Raw genomic sequence first — 23,526 nt, 5'->3', positions numbered from 1 at the left:
TTTCAAGTGACAAGAAGCTCACTACTCGATAGGTAATCCCCTTATTACTTTTAGACATTTCTGTGTTGAACAAAGTACTTTAAATCATTAAATGCAATCCACCTTACTGTGATTTTGACACATATGTACTACTTTTGTTCTTTGAGGTTCAATACAATACATTTACCCACTGTTTCCCATTAAGTTATTCAAGTATTCAACAGGTCTCCTAAATTCTCGACTTCTGCTATTTTCCAGGTCAGTTATCCCAAACTTCTTCAACCATTAATCAAGTTTCTTGACTTCCATCTCCCTTATACTCTCCTGTAGAGTTCTTACATGCCAATGCCTCTTCTAATCTCTTCTGACCTGAAATCAAGTTTAGTGCTCCCCAAGGATCTGACCAGCTTGGAGCACAGTGCAAAAATGACCATTTTGTTATATTAATTAATTTAACATGGTATTAGCTTTTGAACACCCTTATGTTATAGTGACTCATAAAGTGTTTTATTCCTAATTTTTATATGAATTATCCCTGAATCCAATGTTCTTACTCTAGAATGGCACAGCTAATTTTTGGAACCTCAGTGTAAGGCTTTGCTTTTAGGATTTTAAACTACATTTTGTGAATTTGGGGTCATCTTTTTTAACTCTCTTATTTCTTTTTAAATTTCAGCTCTAGTATTCAATATTCTGCCTTCACTTTATTTCAGCTATAAGTTTGGTTATACTGTATAATAATGAAAATCACTGCTCCTGTATTATAATGAAAATCACTAGCAAAATGTCCACAGAGTTGGAGTCAAGAATACAGATCAGAGAGCCCCATTGATATTTCAGTTAATATCAATGAAACAAGCAACTCTCTTTAGGCCCACCACTATTCAGGAGCTACATGGAACACATACTACTGCCCATATTTCTTCAAGTGATTCCATCCACATTATGATGATGAGAGCAGCTAACATGTATTGTGAGTCTATTTTTGCTAGGTGTTTTTTCTAAGAGGTTCATATGCATTAATTCATTTAGTCTTTGTAATAACTATGAAGTAAGTCATGTAGTGATTAAGATGCTTGGTCAGACAGTGGTAACATGGGGATTTCAACATAGCTCTCTTTCAAAGACTCTAGAGCCTGTACTTCTAAGCCTTCATTGAGATTGTCAAATGACATTGAGGAATACACAATTTTTGTGCATCTCCTGATCAACCAACCTAGTGCTTTCCAAAATAAGAAATGCAGCTGGTGTAGTGTAGATTGTAAGTGAAAGTGTGTGTGGCTTTTAGTGATCACAACTTCTAAGTCCTCACAAACCATGTCCTCAGTAATCCAGAGTTATCATTTTACCAGGAGTAGAACCCAAGTTCATATTATAACCTCAGGATATATATTTTTTTGTGCAGTCCAGCTATCTTCACCATGATTGACCATGATTCAGACACCATATTTTCTTGGATACCCTCAGAAATAATAGATGAATTTGAATACTTAACCTATTACTCTTATAACCAGCCCATCTTTCCTGAGCTTTAGTTCTCTCTTAACTTTGACAGCTGTGATCATCAGCTGAAAATATACCCAAGTTGTTTTTGGTTTTATTGGTTTTTGGTTTTTGGTTGTTTTTCTTTAAAAAAAAATAAAAAATAGAAGTTGAATATTTCTAGTCTCCTGCTTTTATCTAAAAAAAAACTTAAAGCATCTGTTTTCTCATAGAGCCTTTCTCTATTTTCCTGGGGGTTACACTGAAGAACACCAGTGTCACAGGATATTAACCTTTTTGCTCAAAAATGTGACTCAAGGGAAGACTGTATCAAGACATGTAGCATGCTAAGATGTTTCAGGAACAGAATATAGCTCTACCCAAATATCTGCTTTCACAAGCCCTATGAAGAAAAACAATGATGTGTGTAGCCCAGCTGCACTGACACAGTTCACACCAAACAGGCTGACTAGAGTGGGCGTGGCCAGAGCAATCAGAACCAATGGACAGTGATACAGAGCCCCAGGGAGTCAGGGAAGTTGAGGGTTCATAGTCACTGGCAAAGGAAACAACGGAACTAAAGAAAGGAGGACATATGAGAAGATAAGGACCAAAGAAAAGAGAAGAATTGGGGAGAAAGGGATCTCTGTGGGCTGGGGTAATTAGCATGGGTCATGGGTATCTTTTAACGGTCAGCTAGCTTACCTTTCCAGCTTCAGAATCTCACATTTTCCTCCCATGACCCAAGTGAACATCATACCTAAATGTTGCCCCCAGCTGAGCATCCTGGGCAGCAGCACATCATGATGGCATCATGACCCCTTGCCCTTGTTCACAATGAAAAAAGATTAAACAAGTAGAGTGCTTGGTGCTGTGCCTAGAATATAGAATTTGCATGGCCTTTAGTATTAGATGTTCTTTGTGGTTCAGTGACACTCAACAGAAAGAAAAACTCACTTTTGAGACTCAGACTAGCTTTCAGAGCCTTGCAGAAAAATGGCTGGGATGTAAAAATCCAAGATTGACCTTGGAATGACCCTAAGCAGTGGTCTGAGTACACAGACAAAGCTTAATTACACAGCCTGGCTAAAACTCTTTGACGTTATTTCATGTTACTATGTATATTCTCTATGAACCATTAGCTATAAACATAAATTCATTTTAAAAACCATACATTTGATTCAGAATAAGTGCAAAGACACCTTCCATTACCATGATCCCCAACACATTTCCAGAGAAAATTTATAAAAACATATATATTTTTTAAAAAAATCAAAATCTTTTGGGAAAAGAACTGGAGTGGTGGGAATACATTGGACTTGACCTCTTGAACAGCTGTCAATGGGAGAATATATTGCTCATGTTTTAGGGAAAAGTATTGAGCAGAGAGTTGTTCACATACTGCTACTAAAACAACCGAAGTAGTTTTTGTCTCTAGATGTTTTAGGACAAGTTGAATCCAAAATAAATAAATAAATAAAAAAAAAGGTGGGGGCAGGGGGAGGGAATGTTTTTCTTGGCTACTTTTCTCGTGGCTCTGAACATCCTGGCTTGGTGGGGGTAGAATCACGTGACGATCTTTTTGAGAAGGAGAACATGGGAATAGCCCTTTCTCAGACTGTGCTTGCAATCTATAAATTCCAGCCAAGCCAGAATCTATTCTCCCTCTCCAAAACTGTTGCCAGGCATTAACACCAAAAGAATTATACTGCACCATAGACTTTTTAAAGAAATCAATTACAAACCTTTTTCATTAGCCATAAAAGTTCAGCCACTAGAAATATTTTTTTGTGAAACATATATTAATACCAGAGTTGCTCTGCGTGGTGTTTATAGGTCAAGCTTCTTTATGCACCAAGGTAGAATATGATGAATGAAACACAAGTTTCCACAATACGCCACATTTTTTCTCATGCTTCCTCTGTGAGGGATTGTGAATGCTAAAGATCAGCAATGGGGACCAGCAGCCAAAACAGAATTCAGGGCCATTCTTACTGACAGCATTGTGGAGTTACTAAGGGAACCACAAGATGAAGCTCTCAGCTTTTTTTCAGGGTCTAGAAGAAAATATTTAGAAGTAGATTTTGCTTGGCAAAAGTTTTGTTAGCTTCAAAATCAAGAGCGTCATGATGCAATTAGGCTACAGGAAAGAAATTGCATCTGAGATCCCTAAAGGGTGAAGCTGGATTTTCAAATTCACTAATCAGAAAGGGAAACTGCTTTAGAGACATCAGGTTTGTGAAGAATTGTACTATGTACAAGGTTAACCCACATTCTTTTAACTTATGAAGTTCCTGACAACTACTGGTACCTAGAAAATTTGGCCAAACTGGTAAAAATGACTAGCTATAACAGGTTTCCATATATGGGAATTCCAGTTCATATGCAATATTGGATCAATGTTAGTAGAACAGTTCTTAGATCTTCTGTGTGAAATCACTTTATGTCTCAAGAGAAGGAAAAACAGAGATGACATCCTTTGATTAGAAATAAAGAACTCACATTTTCTTTTCTCTTCATATGCTAAGGAGTTTGTATACAAAAACATAACACCCAAACTTTCCCCAAGATTCTTTTCAAGAAAAACTAATAAGCAAGCACCTAAAACTGAACATGTCTGAAGCTAACTTCATCACCTTTCCTGCCTATCCTGTTCCCCTTCTTTTGACCTCAGTCTATCCAAGATAGACAACTCTTTCTTCCTGAACTCAATGTATCCAGTTCTTACCAAGTCCACGGGCTCTCACCATTGAGCAAAACTGGCTAGGGCAGAAAAATCCTTATTTTTTGTGAAAAAAGGACTTAAAAGATTTTGGAGACAGTTAAACTAGATTGGAATGTTCAACATACTTTTTTACCAGTCCCTCAACAAGGGAAAAAAAATAGGGAAAGAAACAATCCAGTCTTTAAAATGTGCTTTATAACTGGGTTTAGTAGCCTGGAACTGTTGATTGTAGAGAATTCAATTGAAATGGAGAAGAGAGGGAGTGAGAAGAAATGTGGGTATAATCACAATAATAGGCAGAGTGCCTAGTTTGGATATCAGATCTCAGAAAAATCCTCTGACCTATAGGGATATAGGTATTGGGCTGATGGCCTTATGTGATAAGCAGAACCTCCAGTTGTGACAGAGGCCTGACCAAGCGCCTTAGGAGAATCGTGGCATCTACTGTATCAAGCATCAGACTCAAGTCCGTTCTCAGGCCCAGAGCAGCGTGAATAAACCCTGACCAGTTTGACTCAATGGAAAGAGTGTCAGCCTACAGACTGAAGGGTCCCGGGTTTGATTCCAGTCAAGGACATGTACCTTGGCTTAAAATAAGAAAAAGAAAATCTGGGTGGATCTTAGGAATAGCTCTCATTTTACCACTAGCAGTTATACTGTGTCCTTTACCTAGGTAGAAAGGAAATCCTGGGACTTTTGGATACTCAAACCTATAATCTCAGAATGAAACTTGTCATGGGTTCACTTGGCAGTCTTTCTTTTGACCAGTTATCAATTCTCTGATCTCCTTGCAGTGGGTATAATGAGACTGAAACAGATCCTATAATTATTCCCCGTGTTTCTCAGTATGAAGATGAAATGGACATCCTCAATAACTGCCAGAATCCCCATAATGGCCTTTAGCTCTTGAAGTAATCGGTTAGTGGAATTCATTGGTTCAACTCCTCTCTACCTTGGGGGGAAACTGGAGAGACTGGTGCAATTAGAAAGCCTCTAAATGTTGCTTCTTATTAGCTTATCACTGAATTGCCCATTCCGACCTGGCCTAGAGGTGATATAGGCAGACATTAGGTGAAAGGGGAGTGCTGTGGAATACAAGTTAGACATTTTATTCTCTGCTTTGCCTAGAAGAGCAAGTCCAAGGGCATGAACTCGTTTAATTCTTGAAAATGGCTATTGATCTGTCTCCATAGTCAAGAACTTGGATAGAAGAATATTGGGAGTTGGTGATGAGAAACTTTGAGAAAGGGGCATGTATGTGAATGCACATCTCAGAATGGGTCCAGGCCTGAAAATATGGTACATCATGACAAGTGTCTACTCTCAATGCGGAAGGAGGTCTGGCTAATATAGAATAGCCAGGTATTAATGTACTGATCTCCTTTTACCTTACAGTGGATGTATTGAGACTCTGACCAGTTTCTCCATGTGGACAGGACAGTCCATTTAGTGGATATTAATCATACTCCTTTCCCAGGCAGCCAATGACTTAACAGAGTCATAAAGGAAGAAGCCATACATGGCTCTACCACATATAACCCCATCACTGAGGCTGTCCAAGGTACTTCTATAGCCAAGTCCAAATTTGACACCAATAAAGTGACTGAGATCCTCTGCCATAGTTCAAGGAAACCAGTCAGAAATCAACCAGTGGCAGGTTCATTTCTCTGAACCCCTAAATTGCAACTATTTGTCCTTGTTGAGACAGAGACTGATTTTCCATGTTAGGACATTGGAAAACCTTTTTCTTTCTCTTTACTCCTTCCTAGTGGATCTAGAGAATGTAATCAGTGGTTAAATTTAACTGTCATTCTATATGATGAAAAAATAATGAAATTCCATGATAGAAGCAGAATGAACATGATCTTTGCTTCAATGAGCATCTGATGGTGTTAGAGAGATAAAACTAACACAAGAAAAAAAGAACATTACAATAAATATGTCTAAAGCTGCAAGAAGGACTCTGGTAAATAATTGCTCCCAAAAGGAGAGCTTATTGAAGACCTGAGAACTCTAGAAAAGAATGACAGGCAAAGGCATCAACATGAGCTCAATGGAGTTGGATAGAATGGGCAAAATGAATGTGCAAGCGTGCCATGGTGGGGGAAGTTGCAAAAAGGTATTTACAGGAAGAAGTGGGGAGAACCTCTCAGAAAGTGTGCATAGAACCAAGTGTCGGGGTGTCAATTTTCTATCTGGAGACTCAACTCTAAGACCCAGAAATGCCCTGTTCTTTCTTTGTGCAAGAAGTATGTTTCCAAAATTATCATGTCTGAAACATCTATTTAATACACTTCAAAAGAGCACTATTTTATGCATTTTAATACCATATAATCTATTTTTAAGTCCTCTAGATTTCTAAGAAAAATCCTTGTCACTCTTAGCTGCTAATACTCTTTCATGAAGAGGAGTTTTTTTAAATTTTATTTAAACATGTAAAATATGCAAAAGAATAGAGAACAGTGTTCCATTGCATTTCCTTTCATCCAAAGTTCTTCAAACACTTAGAAAATGTCAACTGTATCTCTTAATGGCTGTAATATAATATTTGACTCTACCATCGTGTTTTGTTTTGTTTCACCAATGAGAATAAAGTAGAGAGCAATATAACCATTGACCCAAATAAATGAGGTTCCAGGATCCAGGCCAAGAGCCAGTACATCACTCATAAACCAGGACATGCAAAGAAAAAGAAGCTAGGAATATAGGCCTTGTAGATCAAAAGAAGCAGATTCTAGTCTCCTTCTGAGAACATAAAAGATTCATTTAATATTTTTGTCATCTGTGAAATAGGGATAATATATTTGAATGACTGTGGGATACATGTTCCTCACTTAGACACCTTGAGCAAGGGCAGAAAAGGAATCTTTCCTATATTTCCAAATTATTTTTCTTTTGCTAATAAGACGATTTTGGCAAGATATATTTTCCCCAAATAAAAATGAGCTGCGCCAAAGCCTGTTTGGCTCAGTGGTAGAGCGGACTGAAAGGTCCCAGGTTCGATTCCAGTCAAGGGCATGTACATTGGTTGCGGGCACATCCCTGGTGGGGGGTGTGCAGGAGGCAGCTGGTCGATGTTTCTCTCTCATCAACGTTTCTAGCTCTCTATCTCTCTCCCTTCCTCTCTGTAAAAAATCAATAAAATATATATTTTTTAAAATGAGCTGCATTTGCCTGAACTAGAAATACAAATTGTCTCTTTTGTTATGTCTATGTATTATTTTTTTAATATATTTTTATTGATTTCAAAGAGGCAGGGAGAGGGAGAGAGAGAGAGAGAAACATCAATGATGAGACAATCATTGATTGGCTGCCTCCTGCATGCCCCACACTGAGAATAGAGCCCTCAACCCAGACATATGCCCTAAAGAGGAATTGAATCATGACCTCCTGGTTCATAGGTCGATGCTCAACCACTGAGTCACACAGGCTGGGCTATCTATCTATAATTCTAAGTCCGCTCCCACCCTCTAACTTCCAGGAGTATTGATAGGGGACTTACAGCCCCAGCTTTTTCACAAAAAATCTTCCCTGAGCATTGGAATCCAGCTTTGTTTACTGAGCTTCCTTTAATTTGCTGAGCAGCATTTTACACTTGGCACTAGCCAGTAGGGTAGATAGACTTTAATCTATAGCAGCATTTCCTCCAAGCAATTACAGTGTTAAATTATGAGAAAACAAGGTCTTTTTAAATAAAGAGCTCTGCAAAAGTGACCACTTAATTAAGGGCCGTCAAATCCCTTGATGCCTTGGCTAATTAACCGACCACCTTTTGTGACCTAAAATAAGCCATCTAATCCAAAACATGAGATTTTTTTCCTAGGCCAATGAAGACACAATTTGTCACTCAGGTCATTTAGTGACACTTCTTGCCATAAATCTCTCTGATGTAGTCAAAGTCATGGATATGACATTCAGGGTTCCTGAGTAGCCAATTGTAATGAGGAACAAATAATTTTTCCTGGTCAGCTAATATGTGTTGGTGTAGAAAGGTAATCCAAATGTCACTGCTTCGTCTCTTTAATGCAGAAAAAGAATAATGGGCAACATCTGCTTTGAATATGTTTTTTGAGGAGAAAGGCTCGAGGTCTCCTCTAATCATAGAGTGATCTGTGAGAGTTGAGCACTCAGAGGCCTATATACCTCTGAGAGTCACAGTGTTCCTGGAGGGGAAAAAACCACAACAGGAAGCTCTGGGTATAAAAGACTGCCATCATTACTGGATGCATGTGTACACACTTCTGCTCCAAATGATAGGAGAGCATCCAGAGCAGGAAGCAACACACAACAAATGTGTTCATTGCTGCTCTTTAACAGCTGGTGACAGTCAGAGAAGTTTTCAGGGACAGATTCATTCCTTCCGTTGACTGTGACCACAGAGCTGGTGGGAGCCCGGGCTGGATGGTCATAAATGGACAAATTGACAACCTAGCCTCCATAAACTGCCCCAAACTGCACCTCATCCAAATTGCCTTTGGGCTGCACTCATCGGCCGTGATGCCCGGGGGAGGAGTCAGAGCTTGATGCTCCCCCAACCCCTACCCCCGACTAGCCACTTCTGGTGGGGATCAGCCTGTTACCATTTATCAGAAAGCTGAAGGCTTGTTTTGATTTCTTGGACTTTTGCTTTGCCGAGATGTCTGGATATTTATTTTTCCTCCTTTTGGGAGCATATGCTCACACTTCTCTAAATTCAGAAACAGAAAAATAAACTCAGCTGAAAAATGAAGAAACATAACATGCCACTCTCTGGGCCCTTGACACCTGCTTTTTCCTGTTGTATTTTCAAATTGGTCATTTCTCTGTACAAATTTGTGACAGACTAATGCTTAAGTAAACAAATAAAAATAGGGCCTTCTTTTAAATCCTAACTCACCTACTGAAATATACACTGAATGGCCAGATTATTATGCATTCAGAGATTAGTGTATATCCTATATAATAAAAAGCTAATATGCAAATTGTCCCCTCAACCAGGAGTTCAAACAGCAGGCAGGCTAGCCAACCACCCATGTCCCCTTCCCCTAGCCAGGCTGGCCAGACCCCACCCATACACGAATTCATGCACTGGGCCTCTCGCTCAATCTCTCTCTCTCTCTCTCAATCTCTCTCTCTCTCTCTCTCTCTCTCACTCTCTAGATAGATAGATAGATAGATAGATAGATAGATAGATAGATAGATACACACAGATACACACACTGAGTGGCCAGATTATTATGCATTCAGAGATCATAATAATCTGGCCACTCAGTGTATATTAATATGCAAAGGATATAAATCCAAGACTTTAGGTTTTAATAAAAGTAGAGAAGCAATGTGTTGTTTAAACTGATAGGAGGTTATCAAGAAAAAAAAATTTTTAAAGCTTTATTCTCTCATCTTTACTTTGGATTCGATTGTTAATTATGGACCTGTATTAGTTAGGGTTATCTAGATGAGGTAACAGTACAAACATTTAAAGAAAAACAACTCTAAATTTCAGTGGCTTAGAACATTGTTTACTTATTTTTCTTTTGTGGGCTTTTTGTATTATTATTATTATTATTATTATCATTATCATTATCATTATTATTATAATTATTACAACATGATTGTGGTTCTGATGGCTGTCCTGGGTGACTTCCCAGGATACCGAGCTAACTTTCTTACCCTTGTACTCTAAGGAAATCCCTGGTGGTGTAACACTAGATCTCAATGCCACTGGGTCCATACTGAACCTTTTCTCGGGAAGTAATAGTCAAATGAAGAACTTACCTTTTAAAGCCACCAATTAAAAGTCTTTCAGAAAAATTTAATTTCAAAAGTAAATGGGGAAGGGATGGCAGAGGAGGTTACTAATTCCCTCATAAAAATACTGTTTATTCTCTGAATTTATCACGAGATCTTTTATTTGTGTGCTGACTATGTAAAATACTAACCACTCCCTTAGAGGCCAGAGTCCCATGTCCCCCCACCGCCTGGATCCTGCTGGGTTTTATATTTTTTCTGACGGTGTTTTTCATATATATACACACACATAAATGTACAAAAATATATGTATATGTATAGTTGTACATTATATATATATATTTACTAGAGGCCAGTTTTAGGAAGATTCCTGCAAGAATAGAGCTTCTGCAGCTGGAGGAAGAGGGTTTCTCCGCCGCCCCACCTGCTTCCACCTGCTTCCCTCCCGTCTCTGCCACCCTGCTTGCTTTCTTCTCCGCACCTTTGTTCCTTTCTGCAGTGCTTGGCTTCCTTTTATGCTGCCTTCAGTCTTCACTCCATACCTGCTATGAAAATTAACTTCCATCTTTGTTGGGTTAATTTGCATACACATTCTGATTGGGTGTAGAAGAGGGATGGCCAATTTTCATGTTTCTCTTTTATTAGTGTAGATCGGTATATTTTATGTTATATATAATTACATTTAATTATATATACTTACATATGTAATTATATATTTATTAGTGTAGTTCATTATATATGATGTTATATATAATTATATGTTTATATATATGTTTCTAACATGAGGAAAATATAGAATTTATATATCCTAGCTTCCCAATGTTTCTCTTAACTTTTATGTGTTCCTAATTAACAAACAAACAAAATCACATTTTGCTTAAACAGTCTCAAATCCCATAAGTAAATGTAGATATTTCTTGTGGGGGAAAAAAGTATCTGATAAAGTAAAAATTAATAGCATGGAGCCGAAACCGGTTTGGCTCAGTGGATAGAGCGTCGCTTGGGGACTGAAAGGTCCCGGGTTCGATTTCGGTCAAGGGCATGTACCTTGGTTGCAGGCATATCCCCAGTAGGGGGTGTGCAAGAGGCAGCTGATCGATGACTCTCTCTCATCGATGTTTTTAACTCTCTATCTCTCTTCCTTCCTCTCTGTACAAATATATTTTTATTAAAAAATATATTTTAATAAAAAAAATTAACAGCATGGGGAAAATGCAAATAGGATACCCCTATAGCCCATCTTTAGTTGGGCTGCATGTCTTTGAGAAGCCCATGGAGAATGCCAAAACTCTGTTTTAGAGACATATTTTACATTTTTAAATTCTGTGCTTGTTCTGTGAAAGATCTGTGAACAAGCATAGGGATTTTTTTTCCTCTTTACCATCATCTGGGCATTGTGCCAGCTTCCTTAAAGTTAATCCGCAGGTGTTTCCGGGCTTTTTGTTTTATGTTCTTTTTGGTTGGCTTTTGTTTTTTCTCCTTGTAAAAGGTAATATGCTGTAATGTACAGAAGATGAGCTCTGGGTAAAAGCAGGTGAGATTTCAAAACTCTGCTCCACTTCTAAGGTGTTCACAGTTAATCATCCCCTCGGATTGTTTCTTCATCCACAACATAGGAGTAACCATTGTGATTCAAAGGCACATCCACAGATATTATAATTCTTGCCCTGGCCAGATGGCTCAGTTCATTAAAATTTCCGCCTGTACATCAAAAAGTTGCAGGTTCAATCCCCAGTTGGTTGGGCTGTATATGGGAGGCAACTGATCAAGGTTTCTCTCTCACATCGATGTTTCAGTCTGTCTCTCACTCCTGTCTTCTCTCTCTAACAAATCAAAAAAACATATCCTTGCGTAAAGATTTAAAAAAGAAAAAAAAAAAAAGAAAAGCTTAAGTCGTACTATTTAATTTTGAGAACATCCTACTTTTGGAGCTCAAGTCCAGGCATTTTTACACCAACTGATGCTATGCTCTCTCTACAACAATTTGTAAAAATTTGGGAGCCTAAGTATGGTAACCATAGGCATATTGGAATCAACTACAAGATTCTGGACAAATTGTGGGAAACTTACTTGAGAGACACTAAGGACAATAAAGGAGGCACAGAGACTGACACATTTCTCTCTATGTTTATTTCTTTTTAATTAGCAACCAACTTCCTTATAAAGAGGAAGATGTTTGACTGATTTCCAAGTAGAGATAGAATCATTCCATCTACCAGATCCTACTCTATTCCAACTAACTTGGCCCTACACTATTAACACTGACATCTTTATACCTAAATAGGATCCAACCTGAAAGAAGACCCCAATGTGAGAGATAGTGGAACTTCTGTGCTTAAAGCTACTTTTCTAGAAAGTCTCCAGAATGAAGTGAGCTATCCTATCATAGAATGCTACTCAAAGCTGCAGTGGGTGGATGGAGGAACCATGAATAAATACAGAATGGAGCACTCTTCTGTTTATTGGAGAGCTGATATAAAAGTGAATGGCCACAGGTCCTTTCAGGGAAGGACTAAATTAAATTACTATGTACAATTGCCTTGTTTATGCAAGGTCCTTTTCACTGGGACTACATCTTTTCTTCAGTCAATGGTTTTGAGTATAAATCTTAGAGATTAGAAGCCCTGTGCATGAAATTCATTCACAGGGGGCAAGGGGTGTTCCTCAGCTAAGCCTGCACCCTCTCCAATCTGGGACCCCTCGAGGAATCTCCAACTGCCCATTTAGCCCAATCCCTGCTGGCTCACAACCACTTACCAGCCTACCTTCCTGATTCCTCCTAACCGCTTTTGCCTGCCAGCCTGATCACCCCCTAACCATTCCCCTGTCAGCCTGACTGATGTCTAACTGCTCCCCTGCCAGACTGTTTGCGCCCAACTTCCCTCCGCTGCCATCCTGGTAACCCCTTAACTGCACTCCCTGTAGTCTTGATCATCCCCAACTGCCCTCCCTTGCAGGCCTGATCCCTCCCAACTGCCCTCACCTGCTGGCCTGATCACCCACAACTGCCCTCTCTTGCAGGCCTGGTCCCTCCCAACTGCCCTCCCCTGCTGGCCATTTTGTGGTGGCCATCTTGTGTCCACATGGGGGCAGGATCTTTGACCACATGGGGACAGCCATCTTGTGTGTTGGAGTGATGGTCAATCTGCATATTACTCTTTTATTGGATAGGATAGAGGCCTGGTAAATGGGCAGGGGCCAGCTGGTTTGCCCTGAATCAGGGTTCCCTTGGGTTATGAGGCGGCTTGGGTGAGGGGCCTGTGGTGGTTTGCAGGCCAGCCACGCCCTTCGGCAACCAAAGCAGATGCCCTGGTATCTGGAATTTATTTATCTTCTACAATTGAAACTTTGTAGCCTGGAGCAAAGGCCTGGGCCAGCCAGAGTTGCAGAATCTTGGCTTCCTCCATCACCAGGGGAAACCCTAGCCTCCTCTTCTCTCCAGCTCTGTAGCTGCCACCATTTCTGTTAGTATTTATCTTCTATAATTGATACTTTGTAGTCTTAAGTGGAGGCCTGTGCCTGCCACGGTGTGTGGAAAGCTTGGCTTCCTCCATCACCAGGGAAACCCAAGCCGCCCTCCTGCTCTCTCTGTGGCTACAGCCATCTTGGTTGGGTTAGTTTGCATACTTGCTTCTGATTGGCTGGTAGGTGAGGCTTGTGGGTGTAGCAGAGTGATGGTTAATTTGCATGTTACTTTTTATTAGATAGGATAATTGCTCCCAGCCTCCTGGTCTCCCATACTCTTTTTTTTTTTTTTTTTTTTTTTTTTTGGCATGAATTGAGTAATATTCTTAATGTCTTCCCATCTATCCTGCTCCTAGAAAAACATAGTTCTCTGCCTCTTGGTGCCACTTTGACCTTGATGCTCATTTTAAAAATTGTTTTTACTTTGAGACAGGGTAGGTGGCAAAATAGCTGCAATCTATAAAAGCTACAGGAACTATCAATAAGGAAGTAAGACCACCTCCCTCCCGCCCCCCATGAGATTTATGGCTTAAAACCAACAGAGAACAGCTCTATCTAACATGGCATTTAATTTTACTTTATGGTAAACCTAGCCTCATTATGTCCTCATTGTAATACATTAGCATACTAAACAATACACATCCTGGACACCATGATCTGAAATAGAAAGCTCATATAAGGTTACAAAATGGCCTTCCAAACTCTTCCAAGAAATCTCTGCCCCTTTCCTAGAATAATCCTGAATATTCTTCCCCTTATTGAATACCCTACCTGCTGATTAAATGAACCTTAATAAAGAAAACAAATTCTGCTAAAGAGGGGCTGCTCTGCCAGTGAAGTAACCTAATCTCTTTCTTGCTGCTTCACTAATTAACTCACTTTCATTTTAAACTCTATGCTGGCTTGTATTGGAATTATTTCCTGCATAAAGCCAAGAACCCATAGTGGATAATGGACCTGCAGATCCCTGGAACCCCAGAACTCAACTTTAATGATGACAGTTAAGCACAGCCATTTGGCTTTTATTATATTGGGGACCCTTCTATCCCAATTGCTATTCAAAAGTCCTGTTCTCCAACAACGCCTCCTACCATCATTTGGCTCATAGAGGACAGGCATTTTAGACTTTTTCAACAATACTGGTGCCCCTCTTTCCAGCATCCTCTGGGGCCTCCCATGGAATATAATAAGATTGTGGGTTTTCTGTTCTTATATAGTATATTTACTCTTTCATGTCCAGCTCTCAACCACTGTCTGCCATGATGGCAGTTCTGGCATTTCTACTTGACTTTGTTTGTGCCATTGCTTTTTCAGGGCTTTCAAGAGTCATTCTTCTAGTGATTTGATACTGACTCTCAGAGACTTTGCTAGGATATTTTAATCCATTTGATGAAAAAGTACTCCTTCATCTCCCTTATCTATCTTTATGTCCACCCCCTCTTCTTTGATTCATGTCCCTAAGGCCCACTTGGCTTTTGATTAGCAGGCCCAACTCCTTTCTTGTTACTGTTCCAGGATGGGCTACAGGTTGAATGCTCTCTTGAAGAACAGTAGCCTCTGCATTTTTTTTTCAAACAATGAGGGGAGTGTTAGCCTTTAACAAGGATGAGTGAACCAGTTCTTCAACTCCAGAAAGCTCAGGGGAATCTTGGGATCAAGGTTCTTTGAGTGATTCACCCAGATTGCCCCTATCCCAGGTATCAGGACTTCCTTTCTTCCCAAGAAGAGCGCTGACCTTGGCGTAGCAGACTTGGCCCAACTTCTCTAGAGCTGTACTACTCTTCTAATTAAGCTTGATCTTTAGTTCTATTTTTTTATTTTTATTTTTTTATACCTTGTGTCACAAAAGATAAGAGTCTCTTTGTAACCTGCCAAGGAAGCCCTCTGGCTTTTAGGCTTCACCTTAAATGCATGGTTTATCACCTGTATTTGTTGATTGTCTTTCTTCAGTTTATCAACAGCAACTGGCAAGAGCCATTTGATTCTATCATCTTTCTAATTATTTCTTTCTCCCAAACCTCATATACTTTCAAGAGCTATAACCCCCACCAATTACTTCATATTCCCTTCCTTGGCTCTCTTGAGTTCACAAAAAAAGGGAGTTTTAAAAATTATACTACCACCACATGCCAGTGTATATCATTGCTCTAAATACCACCAGTGATGAGGTTCTCATTGCCAGCCAGCACCCAACAATGACTCCATTTCCAAAACCTCCCTTTAGAATTTACTCCTACGATTATTTTGTCTTGTTTTTCTAGAAGTAGGCAATGATGCAGAGATTTCATGCAGGGAGTTTATTGGAAGCCCTTGGGAATAACATCTCTAAGGGAGGGAGAAAGGAATGTAGCTTTGGGAAGAAGGGGAAGTTAAACTAGGATGGTTTCGGCAAAGGTCTCATTCAATTCTATGAGTAGCCTGGGAAGTGGGCATTTCAAAAACAATCCTCCTTAGTTGGAGACTTCATTTCTAGAGAATAATGGGTGGAACAGCTGGGCAAATCAACAAGGAAATAGAAGATTTGAACACACTGTAAAACAACTAGACCTAACGGACATCATTTGAGCTATAAAACCTCTATAGAACATCTCCTCAAGTGCCCATAGGACATTCCCCAGGATAAACCATGATGGGCTATAAAACAAGCCTCAATAAATTTGAAAGGATAGAAATAATGCAAAATATGCTCTCCAATCACAAAGAAATGAAATTAGAGATCAGTAACAAAAAGAAATTATTAAGACACACAAATATGTGGAACTTAAACAACACATTTCTAAATAAACAATGTGTCAAAGAAGAAAAGCAAAAGAAAAATTAGAAGATAAATTTGAAATTAATTAAAATGAAGAAAGAGCATACCAAAAACTTATGAGATGCCACTAACTCAGTGGCTAGAGAGAAATTTACACGCATAAATGCTTAGGTTAAAAAAAAACAAAACAAAAAAACCTTAAATAAATTACCGAAATTTACATTTTAAGACACTGGAAAAAAGAAGAGCAAACTAAAGTTAAAACAAGCAGAGGAAGGAAACCATAAAGATTATAGTAGAAATTAATTAAACAAGGAATAAAAGTACAATAAGGGGGAAAAGCAGTTAAATTAAAACCTGTTTCTTTGAAAATGTCAATACAATTAAACCTTTAAACTGATCAAGTTAAAAAAAAGAGTACACTCAAATCACTAGAATCAGGGGGGGAAAAAAAGAATGCTGGTATTGATCATAGAGAAATGCAAAAGATTACAGAGGAATATTATGAACAATTGTATACAACCAAATTAGAAAAAGTTTATGATGTGGAACAGAAAGACACAAACTACCAAAACTGACTCAAGAAGAAATAGACAGCCCAACCTGTTTTGGCTCAGTGGATAGAGCATCAGCCTGTGGACTGAAGGGTCCCAGTGGATAGAGCATCGGCCTGCAGATTGAAGGGTCCCAGATTCTATTCTGGTCAAGGGCACATGCCTGAGTTGCAGGCTCAATCCCCTGTAGGGGGTGTGTAGGAGGCAACCAATCAATGATTCTCTCTCATCATTGATGTTTCTATCTCCCTCTTCCTCTCCCTTCCTCTCTGAAATCAATAAAAACACATTAAAAAGAAGAAAAAGAAGAAACAGACAATCTGAATAGGTCGACAACAAGAAGAGAGATTGGTTTGTTAATCAGAAAATTACCCACAAAGAAGAGGCTAGGAACAGACGATGTCATTGGTTAATTCTACCATACATTTAAAGAAGAATTAATATCAGTTATTTTCAAATTCTTCCAAAAAAAATAATAAAAGAGGAAGAAACACATTCCAACTCAACTTATAAGGCAAGTATAGCCCCGATGCAGAAACCGAAGATACTATAGACACATACCTTTTATGAATATGGACTCAGAAATCCTTAGCAAAATACTAGCAAGCCAAATCCAACAACATATAAAAAATTTCTATTCAGTAACCAGGTGGGATTTATACCAGGAATGCAAGATTAGTTCAACATCTGAAATCAATTAATTTAATACATCATATTAAAAGAATGAAAAACAAAATGACATAATCATTTCATAAAAAAAAAGCATTTGACAAAATACAACACCCTTTCAAGGCAGAAACATTCAACAAACTAGAAAAAATAGAATGGAACTGCTTGAATCTGATAAAGGTTATATACAAAAAATAATAATAAAAAAATACATAAAAAAAAGAATTAACACCATACATAATGGTGAAAGACGGGATGCTTTCCCCTAAATCATGAAGATAAGGATGTGCACTCTTGCTACTTTTATTCAACTTTGTACGTGTGCTTCCAGCCAGGGCAATTTAGCAAGGGGGAAAAAATAAAAGCATCAATTTTGGAAAAGAAGTAAAGCTATCTGTTTGTAGATGACACGATCTTGCACATAGAAAGTTCTAAAGAATCCAGTAAAAAAAAAAATAAATAAAATAAATAAAACACTAGTAGAATTTACAACTGAGTTTAATAAATTTGCAGGATACAATTGTATTTCTACATACTAGCACTAAAAAATCCAAAAATGAAATTTAAAAAAGCCAATTCCATTTATAATAATATAAAAAAAGAATAAAATACTTAGGAATAGGAGTTCAAAACTTATACTCTGAAAATAATAAAATATTGCTGAAAATATTTAAATAAATGGAAAACATCTCATGTTCATGGATGGGAGATGCAATACAGTTATGATGACAGAACTGCCCACGTTTATCTGCAGATTCAATGTAGTCTCTGTCAGAAACCCAGCTGGATTTTTTGTAGAAATTGGAAAACTAAATTGTTTATGTAATTGCAAGGGATGCAGAACAACTAAAAGAGTTCTAAAATACAAGAATAAAGTGGGAGGACACACACTTGTTAAAATGCAGTCAAAATATACTGCAAAGCAACAAGAATCAAGATAGTATGATATTGACACAAGGACAGACATACATCGATGGAATGGCCTTGAGAGTTCAGGTCAACTAAATGGTGCCAAGATCAAGTAAAAAAATAAAAAAGGAAAATAACAAATCTGGACTCTGTGATGTAAAATAGGCCACGGAAAGCCTGACAATAGGAAACAATAGGATGTTTCACAGTTGTGACCAGCTCTGCACTCAACTTCATCTGTTTGGAATTCCAACAGGACATTCCAAGATGACATAGTCGCAGCTGTGACTAGAATTGGGATACTCTTTCTACATGGCCAGCACCCATGTCTTAGCACCAGCAAGAAATATAATAACTAGTTATTTTTATTTTGCAACAGCAAAGAATAAATACTTCCACCTGGTTTTCTGGGTGTCAAAAAATAAATTCTCCCCACTTTGGCATTAGTATATGTGAAGTGTAGACTCCCTGAAGAAAGGAGTAGAAGATAGAAGGTATATATACCTTCTCTTCCTAAGGTTAAAGAAAGAACCATGCTGATTATTTCCCCAATAAAGTTCATTAAGTCCTGATCAACAATAAGAACACATTCTCTCATTCAGTGTTGTGGCCCTGGCTCCATTCTGGCCTCAGGAAAACTTTATCTTTCTAGAAACAGAGGACAGAGTAAGTAGTCATTTGTACTGTCTTGCAGCCCTTCAGCTGAGGCTCTATATCAGAAAAGTCACTCGTTTTAATCAGAAGAAGAGCTTCCCTCTACTGATAACTGTGATTATTTAGCACTATATTTATACCCAATATAGTGTTTAACACATGATATTTAAGAAATAAGATAAAATAAGAATCAAATATGCAGAGAGATAGAAAAGTACTTTGTACTTATAACTTACAATATTCATACCACTCTCCCTAGGAGAGTTTAATTCTAAGTGCCACTTAGTTATTTTCCAAGGTAGAAAATCACAGCAGCCTATCTGAGGAGGAAAAAGAGAACAAATTACATTTATACAGCAACCCTCCTCCCCAAACTTCTGCTTGTCTTCCTTTCATAAGTGTGTCTTTGCCTGAAAGTTAATAGCAGAAATGCATTTGTGACTAAAAGGTCCTCTTTCAGATCTCCATAAATATTCTGCACAATCTTTACACTTTAAATACACTTTAAATAATAGAATTTTAAATACATTAGATTCAGGGGAAAACTGAAGAAAGAGCTGCCCTTTTATTATGTGGGATGAATAAAAATGGAAAATGTGGAAAAACAAAAAGGTTTTCCATGTCAATTTTGGCCTCACTTCTCCAAGGAGCAGTCAATTCCTGTCTTATGGCGAATGCTTGGACCATCTGCAATGGGGTGGAAGTCATCAGAGAAAGAATAAAAATGAAGCCAGGACTACTGCAATTTTAAATGCTCTCAAATCAATAGGCAAGCTTTGTATTAATGGAAGTTGTTAAAGCTCTGCCAGTTAGTATTTTAGAAAACTCAGGAAGGCTATGTGAAATTCTTAGATTGATACTATCAATAACTAACAAAACAATGAGGCTTCTATAAAATGTAATCAGTGATCCATGTGTAAAGATGTAAAGAGATCACTGAAGTGTGCAGCCGGTGTGGCTCAGTGGTTGAATGTCTACTGATGATCCAGGAGGTCAAGGTTTGATTCCCAGTCAGCATACATGCCCAGGTTGCAGGTTCAATCAGGAGAGGGTATGCAGGAGGCAGCTTATCAATGATTCTCTCTCATCATTGATATTTCTATTTTTCTCTCCCTCTCTGAAATCAATAAAAATATATATTCCTTAAAAAGAGATCACAGGAGCAAAATAATAGGCAGGCTGAGAGAATGCTATTTACCCTGAAGAATATGCACTCAGCAACTATCTCCCTCCCTTTATGCCAAAACAGGGTGATACTGTGAGAGACACTAGGATAGCAGGCTCATTCATAAGCTCCCAAAAAAATCACCTGGTGCGCACAATGTCTTTCCAGAAATTGGTTCCTTGCTCATTACCCCAAAGCCCAGCTACACTGGGCCATCAGCCCAGGTGAGTGCGCTGCCACCAATGCCAGGGGGCCAAATGCATATTGTGTGAGGCCTTTGCAGACTCTATGCATACACTGACCCAGGCCTTTGAGAACTGAGTGAGAAGCAGAGAAGTAGATCCGTCTTGGATCATAAAACACCGTAAGTTCCTAGAGAATGGAATAAAGAAGAATGCTTGAGTTTACTTAATGTGAAGCATCCATCTTATATAAAAACTGCTGTTTAAAATTTTAACCCTGCTATTTTGGCTTCTGTAAACACTTGCTTGCTTAAATAATAAGGAAAAAAGACTACTCCCACTCCAGAGAAGCCATAAACCTTCCCCAAACGAAGTTATCAGTGCTGGAGCCAGGCCAGGTCTTTGGTTGAGGTCTCAAAGCCCCAGCATATAGGGCTCTTTAAGAACTTGCAAAGGGGCTGAAACCAGTTTGGATCAGTGGATAGAGCATTGGTCTGCGGACTGAAGGGTCCCAGGTTCGATTCCGGTCAAGGGCATGTACTTTGGTTGCGGGCACATCCCCAATAGGGGGTGTGCAGGAGGCAGCTGATTGATATTTCTCTCTCATCGATGTTTCTAGCTCTCTATCCCTCTCTTTCTCTCTGTAAAAAATCAATAAAATATATTAAAAAAAAAAAAAAAAACTTGCAAAGGAGACCAAAAAAGCCCATATTTGGGGGACAGAGAGGGCAAAAATATATAAATAGGGAAACTTCCTCCATGTTTTTTGCCCAGAATTTGAGAGACATTTTTCTCTGGGCCCATGCATAATAATAATAATGATAATGATAATAATAATAAATGTAACTCCATCTCTAAGCGTTGCTTGGTTCTTCTCCAGTTTTTCTGTAATAAAGACAGTATCACCATAGACTCTCAGATACAAGATTGTGGATGGGAGTAGGTGAGGAGAGTAATAGAATCTACCTCTCAAAGTTTTTCTGAGAACTAAACAAGACATTATATGTGAACAGAACAGCACATTGCATGGACTTTAGTAGATGTGCAAATCTTGCTATTATCATAATGACATGGGTGACATTATTTTTAATTTTTTAAAATATTTTTTATTTATTTCAGAGAGAGAAAGGGAGAAAAAAGAGAGAGATAGAAACATCCATGTGAGAGAGAAACATCTATCAGCCCTCCCATACACCCCCTACTGAGGACTGAGCCCACAACACCAGGCATGTGCCCTGACCTGAATTGAACAGGTGATTCCCAGTGCATGGGACGCTGCTCAACCAACTGAGTCACACCAGTTGGGAAAATTTAAAAAACTCTCCTAATCCTTCCTATTGTAAATCCTTTCTCCCAGAGCAATTCTATTTTGAGTAGTTTTAATGTCCACAGTGTAGAGCCAAAGTCTCCTTTCTGTGCACTCTTGCTTCAACCATCCACTCAAAACTGAGTTTCTGGCCCGAAATTCCCAGTTCAGATTTGAAGAAAAGAATAAAAAGGGATTTTCTTTCTCTTTTTCAGACTCAGGAAGGTGAATTGCTAACCCCTTCTCAGAGGGAATAAGGCAAAGTATGTTCAGGAACTACTCAGAGGACGAAGAGCATGCTTGTTGAATTAGGAGACATGGATATTCTCTTGGAGAAGTGGCAAAGAAAATTGGGGAGGGAGGAATGAGACAGGCAATAGCAAGACTGTCAGTTGGAGAGAATGCATGGTAGTGTGAATCGGTATCAGTGCTCTTTCAGCAAGGAGACACCTTCCAGAATACAGACGGGCATTAGACATGGGTTTCACTCCCCAGACTGCCTCTCTGTCTAGCTCAGGACTCTGCCTCTGTATGGGAGCTCTTGAAATCCTACCCATGGGGAAAGTCACTACTAAGGGCCCGAAGAAATCTGGGCTCAAAGCATTAAACAGCTATGCACTGTATTTGGGCCTTAACTCCAGATACTTGGCTTGACCAAGCTACAAGATCCAAGTCTCACTAATGACTTGGAATTGGACCCTGAAGTGAACACATTGGGTATTATTTTTATCATGTGGAGAAACTGTATAGCTGCAATGGGAGAGAAGATGAAAGGCAAAAATTTTAAGAAGTGCCAATAATATCTCATGTACTTGGCATATTTAATCTTCATAGTACTCATTGGTATTATTTTCTACATTGTTAAAAATCATTTATTTTCTTTATTGATTAAGGTATTACATGTGTATCCTTATCCTCCCATTGCTCCCCACCCCTCTGCTCATGTCCTCACCCCCATAGTGTCTGTGTTCATTGGTTATGCTTATATGCATGCATACAAGTCTTTGGTTGATACCTCCCTCTTACTATCTCCCTCCCTTGCCTTCCCTCAGAGGTTTGATGGTCCTGTCTGATCAGTGCTTCTCTGTTTTCTATGTTTTACAGGCAAGAAAGAGGCTCAGTGAGAGGCATAGCCCAGCTTCAAATGAGGAGCTCCAATTCCTATCTGATGCTTTTCACCACACCATTTGCTTCCCAGTGGCATTACTGCAAAAGGTGGGTATTCTCTTTCTAGCATTTTTATGAACTTTTCCCCACTTAACAAGTTTGGAGAGTGGAATAAATCACCTCAAAGTTACTTCCTTGTTCTGTCATTTATTAAAAGGATGGGCCTTCCTTCAATGATAAGACCTGAGGATAACAGGATTCTATTAACGTTTGTCTCACTTTAAGATGGAGACAAAGCTGGGATCCATGGGGGGCTGGTGGTGGGCTGAGAAATCAGGCAAGTGTGAATTCTAATCCTGGTGCTGACATTGACTTCCTCCTAATCCTCACACTCACTTTGTTTCTATCGCCACAAGGTTAATAGGACTCATCCATCTCCCAGGAGGGTGTTCATGGCTGCTCAGCATTTGCAAGGAACTGAAGCCTCATTTCTGTGGGCTTGCCGTGGCTATACATGGAGCACCCTCAGAAACAAAAACTGCATTAAAAAAAAAAAAAAGCATGTGGGAACCTGCTTGATTATCTCTACTATAAAACCCATTTTGGAAAGCAGTTCATTACCTATTCAGGGGAAAAATCATGCAGCTAAAGTCCAACCTAGGAGAAGGCACATGGTAGAGAGGTTATAAAATAATCCCAGACACGTTGGAATTTAAAGACCACCAAAACAAAACAAAACAAAACAAAAACAACAAAAAAACAAGAATGCAATGTAATCATTTTCTTCTCTTTTTAGTATTATCTTTATCTATAGAATGATAGACAGAGTTGAAACACATCGTAGTCT

General features: G+C 38.8%; 1 long non-coding RNA gene across 1 annotated transcript in view; it reads left to right on the top strand.

Moving 5' to 3' along the window:
• The window catches only part of LOC118730078, a 33,886-nt gene extending 11,118 nt beyond the window's left edge, over positions 1-22,768 (top strand). Inside the window, exon 4 of the long non-coding RNA XR_004991365.2 lies at positions 22,677-22,768. This is a non-coding gene — a long non-coding RNA (uncharacterized LOC118730078). The remainder of the gene's footprint in view (positions 1-22,676) is intronic.
• Positions 22,769-23,526: the final 758 nt, after the last annotated feature.

The sequence above is a fragment of the Pipistrellus kuhlii genome, unplaced genomic scaffold (assembly GCF_014108245.1).
Source record: "Pipistrellus kuhlii isolate mPipKuh1 unplaced genomic scaffold, mPipKuh1.p scaffold_m20_p_3, whole genome shotgun sequence".
NCBI classification, from domain to species: Eukaryota; Metazoa; Chordata; class Mammalia; order Chiroptera; family Vespertilionidae; genus Pipistrellus; species Pipistrellus kuhlii.
This window is presented reverse-complemented; position numbering and strand designations above follow the sequence as displayed.